General features: G+C 36.6%; 1 pseudogene; it reads right to left on the bottom strand.

Moving 5' to 3' along the window:
- Nucleotides 1-7,219: 7,219 nt before the first annotated feature.
- LOC122204777 lies at nucleotides 7,220-7,746 on the bottom strand (annotated as a pseudogene).
- Nucleotides 7,747-8,735: the final 989 nt, after the last annotated feature.

The raw sequence follows: 8,735 nt of genomic DNA, 5'->3' as shown, positions 1-8,735 counted from the left end.
CTGTGTCTCCCTCTCTCTGCTCCTCCCTTCCTCTCTCTCTCTCAAAAATAAATAAATATTAAAAAAAAATTTTAAGGCACTATTTAAGTTTTATCAGTAGTAATATTAACTGGTAGCATATGTACATATTTTGAAATATATACAGATGAATTAGGACATGATAATAACATTGATACTAATTGTGTGATGCCTCAGAGTATAAGACAGAGTTAGGTTTTTAATAACATTTTATAATTTTATTTATTTTATATTTTGTTTTAAACTGTTAACAGTAAACATTATATAAGAGTTTTCAGAGGTCATGTCACCAGTTTCTAAACACTCCAAATTGATCAGAAATGTGCTGTTACAGGCAGCACCATCATTCAAGGATGTGACTGTGGAGTTCACTGAGGAGGAGTGGAAGCATCTGGGCCCTGCTCAAAGGACCCTGTACAGACACATGCGCATCCTGGTGGATGAGCAGACCTTGCCACGTCATTGCCTCAAGAATGCAATCCTGTTTTTCATGATTGCTACTTTTATCATATGTGTCATATCCTGTTCTGTTTCTACTAATTAACTTTTCTCCTGGTTAAGGGTCATATGTGCCTTCTTTGCATGCTTTGTAATTTTTTTTATTAGATTCTAGTTGTTATGGATTTTACATTATTGGGTGCTATATTTTTTGGTATTTTAAAATGTTTTGGGGCTTTCTATGGAATAAAGCTATGTTGTTTGGAATTAGTTTGATCCTCTCAAGGTCTGCTATTAAGCTTTGTTCTGTAGGATTCAGAACACCTTCTGCTTTAGGGCTAATTTTGTTCCAGTACCAATTTTGTTCCTGTAGCCTTCAGGTTATTCTACATATCCTCCATTAATTAAGAAACCTTTCCACTCTGGCTGGTGGGATAAAAAACTTCTTTTTTCTGTATTTTCCACTCTACACCTTCCCAGCAGTTCTTTCCCTAACCTTGAATGCACTTCTTACATGCAAGCACAAGTCCATACTCAGCCAAAGATTCACAGAGACCTTTCTGCAGATCTCATGGCTCTCACTTAGTACAGCTCTTTCCTCTCCAGTGTTTTGTCTGGCAAGTTCTAGTTGCCTTAGCATTCTAAACTCCTAACATTGTCTCCTCAACTTATTGAGACTGTCAGGCTTTTTTTTGGAGGCGCGGTAGGCGGGGCGGGGGTGGGGAGGTTCCTTTGTTATGCTGTGCCATAGAAATTTTCCAAACTCTGGCCAAAATAGGGTTCACCCACGTTGTTTCCTTTTTCCCAAGAGTTCCCTGTCATTGTCTGATTTTGCACTGCCTATTGTCCAATTTTGTATGGTTCTCTACTTTGTTTGACATGAGGAGGTAAAGTGAAATCCCTATGTGGTCCCTTTTATAAAACCCAAAGCACCTGGGCCCTTTTTAGAAGTTAATATTATTTTGTCCTGAGATTCAGGGATCTAAGGAGATTCATTCTTTTGTCATCTCCTCAAAAATGAGCACCTCAGATGAATCCCATCAGTGTGCAGCTCTTAAGCTATAGCTTCCTTTACATTCAGAAGTATTGAAGCACATGCAGCTGATCTAAATCCTAAATTATTTTCCATTTATAGAGTACAGTATTAGAAAAACATATGTGATCTTCAAGTTGGAGGAAGGAGAAAATCCATGGTTATTAGAGGAAGAATCTCTAAATAGGAGCCAGACAGGTGAGTTATTGAGTACTAGCAGAAGGTATCCAGGGAAAATTAAATCCAAAGTGATCAGTTACAGATGGGGATTTTTAGAGGTTTTTATCTTTGGAAATTAACAAAGAATGGATCCAGCATACTATGGAAGGTGAAAGTGTAACATAACCAATGCAATGTAAACATACTGATTCTTTCATCTTTAGAAGCTAGAAGCCCAATTATATCATTTACAACTGACAAATCAAGTTATAGATTTGTATTTAATAGTAAAATGATAAAAACTGAGAAACATTTTAAAAGGCACTAAAATAGGGATTAAAGGATGGTTAGAAAGAAAAAAAAACATTAATTTTATCATTGGTTCTATAATATGGAATTATTAGATACTATGGAAATGGAAGATTCATAAAATACAAAAGTTTATAATTATAAAGGTACTTAGTAGAGCAGAACACAATATTTTGTAATTATAGAAGAAAAATCAATGGAACAATGAGAACAGAACTATTACTAAAAATATTTTTTTCTTTTACTTTTTTACAGTATAATTCAGCATAAAGTACAACAAATTTATCTGCCACATCAACCAATATAAAGTTACCTATTAAGTGCTATCAGATTGTAAAAAAGAAAGATATCCAAAAATAATGCAGACTGAAATATAAAATAATACATTAGTAAGCCAATAAATGTACAAATAATTCAGGGTTTATTTACCTAGCTGCCACATGTTGAATTCAAACAAAACAATATTAAATCAGAAAACCAGCACTCAAATGATGTTTTTAAAAGACGAGTTTCAAGGGATAGTAAAAGTTTTAAATATCTGTGTATCAAATAAGTTATCAGGATCCATAAAAAAATTGTAAGAGATATAAGGATAAAGGGAAACAAATTAGGTATAGTAGACCTTAATATACTCCCAGATTTTATACCAAATGTAGTAGAGAGCAATTGAAGTTCTGGAACAAAGGCTGGCAATACAGTACAATACAATACAAACAATTCAATACAAAGGTTGACAATACAGTGCAATAACTACAGGCCTTGAGCCGAATTCAACCTGATACCTGTTTTTATAAATTAAGATTTTGGAACTCAGCCATTTCAGTTCTTTTATGTATTGTCAGCTACTGCCTTTATACTACAAAGGCATAGTTGTCTAATGACAGGGATCACATGGCCTACAAAGTCTGAAATATTTATTGTCTGGCCTTTTACAGAAAAACTTTTTGCTAATCCATACTCTAGAACAATGGTGCTCAACAGAAGGTGATTTTGCCCACCACAGGACATTTAGCAATCTCTGGAGATATTTTTGGTTGTCACAACTGAGAGATGATACTACTACTATTTCATGTAGAAACTAGGGATGCTGCTAAATATCTTATAAAGCACAGGACAACCACAACTACCTCCATCATACATGCACACAACCAAGAATCATCTGGTCCAAAATGTTAATAGTGACAAATTTGAGAAACTCTGCTCTAAAATATATACATAGAATATTTAAAAAGTGAACCTAATAAATATCTAGATGCATCTTTTAAACTGTGTGCTCTAAAAATAATTAACCAATGTTGACAGTACATTCAGAAAATATAAAAGTATATTAGAACCAAAAAAAACTTTCAATAAACTCCACAAAATACAAATATCACAGTTCAGTAAAATTAGAAATTGAAAATAATGTAAACAAAACTAAAATCTGATCATTTAAAAATCTTTAAATGAAATGAAATGAAATGAAAAATCTATTCAGATATGTAAGCACAACTGTGGAGTAGGAGGCTCCAAGCTCTTGTTTCTCCCATAGAACTACTGGGGGGGGGGGTGGGAACCTGTCTGAACCAACTTTGTCATAGCTGTGGAAAAAGTCAAAGGTTTATAGCAATCAGGCAAACATCTGATCAAGAAAAAATATCTCCAAACTAATAGGAAAGTTTTGTGACACTTGTACTCATTCCTTCCCCTTGCAGTCATGACAGTGATTTTGGTGTTGAAGCAGCAGCAGTTCAGTTTCCAGTTCCCTTCCTTGAGCTGGGAACAAAGCAGACCTTTCTTGAAAGTTGTGTGTACCTGTTTTAAACTGGGAGATACAAGGCACATGTCTGTTACATATAACTTGGAAGCTGGGCAGATACATGGTGGGAGCTGCTCTTAATACCTATAAGATTCACAGATGTCTGGGGCGAGAGATTACAAGTGAAAATATATAATAGGCCATTTGAGGTCTGGAGAAGCTGAGGTGAGACTGTTTAAGAAATTAGAACATTCGGAAGCAGCCATGTATACAAAGGAATTTAGAAAGCCACATGCATGCCCAGAAAGACCTAAGAAGACTTGAAGCTTTCACCTTGGGTTGATTCCTAGGCTCAGGACAAACTTAGCTAAGTGCTAAAGGACTACTCTAACATAAGGTCAATTTGCAAAGCCCAAGGGGAGTTCTTGGTATTCAAGGAAATCTTTGTTAAAACATTAGCTAAACATGAGCTAAAGGAATAGAGACTTCAGTTACCACACAGAGCAAAAAGCAGTTTTTGCAAAAATAGATGAAAAGTCTCAAAAAATGGAGTATGACAGTCTTTGACAATCAAAAAACTAAACACCAAACCCTAAAGAATGGGGAGAATCTGAATTCCAGAGTTACCATGTTATAATAGTCAAATAATTTTCAACAACAACAACAAAAAAATCACACATAATATGGTGATCCCAGGAGAAGAAAGAGAAATAGAAAGATTATTTTAAGAAATAATGGCTGAAATTTCCTCAAATTTGCTGAAAGATACATATCTACAACAAGGTGAACAAACTCCAAGTTGGATAAACTCAAAGAAACTCAACTTGGGACACAGTATAATCAAATTACCAAAAGACAAAGACAAAAAGAATCTTCAGAGCAGCAAGAAAGAAACAATTCATTACTGCTTCATTGATAGTCTCAGCCTATCAATAATGACAGCAGCTAGGAATCCCTTGGGCCCATGCTGCTTGTGACACTTCCCAGCTGGAGCCAATGTTGTAGTGGGACCAGCCCTGGCAACTCTTATATGATTATAAGCTGCACCTCAGAAACAACTGTCAGGGAGCTTTGAAAAAACAAGGCTTTCTGAAAGGGGAACTCAATGGGTGGAGGAGGCTTGACTCCTTATTTAGTTGTTTAGCCAGTAGTTCTGTCATACTGGCGGCAGTATGTTTATTCAAGATGGGAAATGGATGTCTTCAACAATCAAAGCTTAATATCAGCCTTTTACACTATAATCAAAAAAGCTAATGTCAGGCACTTACACTACAATTACTTATAAGGGATCTTCAAGGAAATTATCAGGTAATTTCTAATAAGAAACCTTGGAAACCAGAAGACAATAGGATTGTATATTTAGGGTGCTAAAAGAAAAAAAAAATGTCCAGCCTGAAATTCCAAATCCAGCAAGACATTTACTGAAAAACAAGGCAGAAATTAAGACCCAGATAAACAAAAGCTGAGGGCAGTCATTACTACTACACATGCCCTTTTAGAAATACTAAAGGAAGTCCTTCAGGTTGAAATGAAAGAATGCCAGACAGTAATTGGAAGCCACATGAAGAAATAAAGATCTTTAGTTAAAGTAAACATGTGGGCAAGTACATACACCAATGTTATTGTAATTTTGGTTTTTAACTTTTTTCTACTGATTTTAAGAGACATATACATAAAAAATAATTATAAGTCTATGTTATTATACACATAATGTATAAAGATGTAATTTCTGATATCAGTAACATAAAGAAGAGGAATGGAGCTATTTGGGAGTAGAATTTTTGTATGCGATTGAAGTTAAGTTGGCATCAATTAAAATTAGATTGCTCCAACTTCAACATATTATATATAACATCTATGGTAACCACAATAAAAATATCTATAAAATATACACAAAATGAAATGAAAATGGGTTCAAAGTGTATCACTACAAAAATCAAGTAAACACAAATGAAGGACATAATGGAAGATATGAGGAGCAAAAAAGCTGTAAGACTACAGAAGGAAATAACAAAATATCACAGGTAAGCCCTTGTTTATCAGTAATTACTTTCAGTGTAAATAGATTAAACTCTCAAGTGGGTAGTGGTTAGCAGAATGAATTTTAAAATGATCCAGGAATATGCTGCTTACAAATGACATACTTTGGATCTATTTCAACAAAAGTGAAGGGATAGAAAAAGATGTCCTATACCAATAGTAACCAAAAGACAGCTTGGATGCCTATACTATTATCAGATAAAATAGACTTTACATCAGAAACTGTCACAAGAGACAAATAAAGGTGATATTTTATTGATTAAAGAATTTATTCACTGAAATAAATAACAATCACTAATATACATGCACTGAACACCAGACCTCCAAAATTTATGAAAAAATTGACAGAATTGAAAGGGGAAATAGATAATTCTACAATTACAGTTGGAGACGTCAATACACATAATCAGTAATGAATAGAACAACCAGTCAAAAGATTAATAAGGAAAAGATTATTTGAACAACCTGCAAACTAATTAAACTTAACAGATGTATAAAGAACACACCACCAAATAACAGCAGAGTATATATTTTTCTCAAGTGCATGTGGGTCATTGTCCAGAGCAGATTATGTGTTAGAACACAAAACAAATCTTAATAAATTTTAAAAGAATGGGGGGGCGCCTGGGTAGCTCAGTAGGTTAAGTGGCCGACTTCATCTCAGGTCATGATTTCGTGGTCCGTGAGTTCGAGCCCCGCATCAGGCTCTGTACTGACAGCTCAGAGCCTGGAGCCTGTTTCCGATTCTGTGTCTCCCTCTCTCTGACCCTCCCCCATTCATGCTCTGTCTCTGTCTCAAAAATAAATAAACGTTAAAAAAAAATTTAAAACAATAAAAGACTGAAATTATAAAAAAAAAAACAACTCTTCTCATCACAAACCTAGAAAAAAGAAAACAAAGAAAACTTTAAAATTCACCAATAAATGGAAATTAGACAACACAACACTCTTTAAAAACAAAAAACAAAACAAAAAAAAAAAAAAACCAGAAGACAAGAAACGTCCCAGTCAGTATATCAACAGCATCAGGGTAAGCAAGAAAAGGACTTCACAAAGAGACTGACATTTACACTTTTTGACAAAACTGAAATACACTGAATTACAGAGCAAATTCACTAAAACAATAAAGAAAATCTGTCCTTGTGAAGGTTATATTTTTACCCCCCCAAAATTGTTTCAATTTTGATAATTACACCACACACTGGTTAAGAAAATAAAGCATGGTATTTAGCAACAGGACAATCCTAACTACCTTGAGAGACACTGTGCTCACACTCACTGGCAACCACTGAAGTCAGCAGGGCCAGGCGCATAGATGGCCACCTATTTTCTCTGCATAAGCCACTGCTCTCTCCTTACTGAAGCCCTGGATGGTGAGATCATAGACCACCTCCTCTACTTTTTTCAGATCATACTTGAAGCCATCACAGCAATTCCTCAGGGAGTCGTTTTTCAGGTTGGGAAGGCAGAAGCTAGAATTCAGTTCATTGATGAAAGTGTAGATGTGGAGGATCTGGGAGTAGCCTCCAACAGTCACACTGTTGACAGAGAGCCTTGAAAATTCACTGGCAAGAATTAGAACTCCTGAAAGATGATCTTCTACATCCAGATGAAATCCTTTCTCCCAATATGGCTCAATGCCAAGAACTTCAGTAACCACTTCTGGAGTCACTAGTGTTTCTGATTCCAAATACACAACAAATGTTACCAAGAAGACCAAAAGCTGCAGCACAAACCCCCAGTGCTCATGAAATCCGTAATACTGTTCAGCAGAGAACTTGGTCTCTGAAGACATTACATGTGTTTTTACTGTACCAAAGTGTTCTCAAGCTTTCAAACACCTCTTTGGAATATCCTGAAAACCAGGACCCTGCTGGACCCCCTGCAGTAGAGTTAAAATCACTCAAGCTGTTTGTTATAAACTTTGTACAACTTTTCAGATTTCCTCTTAGATGTCCTGCTTGGCAGCCAAAAAGCCCTGCAGCTCCACGAAGATCTCACTCACAGACATGCTGCCAGCTGCACAACAATCAGCCAGTGCACACAAGTATGACCACCAAAATGTATTTCAGAGACCACCAGCACATCAGGCACAATACCCAAGGCCACCACCATGTCCACCAGTTCCTATGCTTAAACGACACTCTTAACGAAATAGTGGGTCAAAGAAGAAATCACAGGGAAATTAACAAATACAAAGCAGTGCTGAGTTAAATTTATAGTTGTAGGCTTCTCAGGAAAGTGGAGGAGTAGGAGGATCATAAGCTCACCTCATCCTATGGATACAACTAGATAACACCCACATCAGTGTAAATAACCAGAGAATAATCCAAAGACTGGCAGAACTGACTCTCCACAGCCAAATGTAGAAAAGAGGCCACATCAAGGAGGATAGCAAGAGCAGAGATATGGTTGGGAGCTAAATGGACTTGCAGGACTGTCTGAGGGAGGGACAACATGGGCTCAGAAAGGGGAGAGAACAAGACCCTCATTCTCAGCACTCCAGGCATGGGGAATCTGCACACAGAAGATGAATCTCCTAGAATTTGGCTTTGAAAACCAGAAAGGATGAATTTCATGAGTTCCCATAATCAATGGGGCTCAATACCCAGAACTTTAAAAATCAGCAGGCTTGGCTCTGAGAGAGCCAGAAGAGCGAAAAGAAACTCATTCGTCACCCTTAAAAAGAAAGTGCAAATAACAGCCCACAGAGATACAACATAGAAGCAGCAGTTTGAAAAATCGCTAAGGTATATGAAAGGGAGCAGATTTCAGAGCATGTGCTGGAGGGGCAAAGATCATTGGGAGACTTTTCCAAGAACAAAAGAGCTGGCAGGCACCATTTCCCTCTTCCACCCCCCAGTCTAGGCACACAGACACCTGAAAGAACTAGTTCAGCACCAATATTCACCACCTAAATTTCTAACAACATGCCCCACCCCCTCTAATATGCCTTGGCTGGAAGCTATCCAAAACGGTGCCACAAGCCTGGCAGTGTGC

This window comes from Panthera leo, chromosome D4, assembly GCF_018350215.1.
Source record: "Panthera leo isolate Ple1 chromosome D4, P.leo_Ple1_pat1.1, whole genome shotgun sequence".
NCBI classification, from domain to species: Eukaryota; Metazoa; Chordata; class Mammalia; order Carnivora; family Felidae; genus Panthera; species Panthera leo.
Note: the sequence above shows the minus strand (reverse complement) of the source record. Positions and strands in the feature narration are given on the sequence as shown.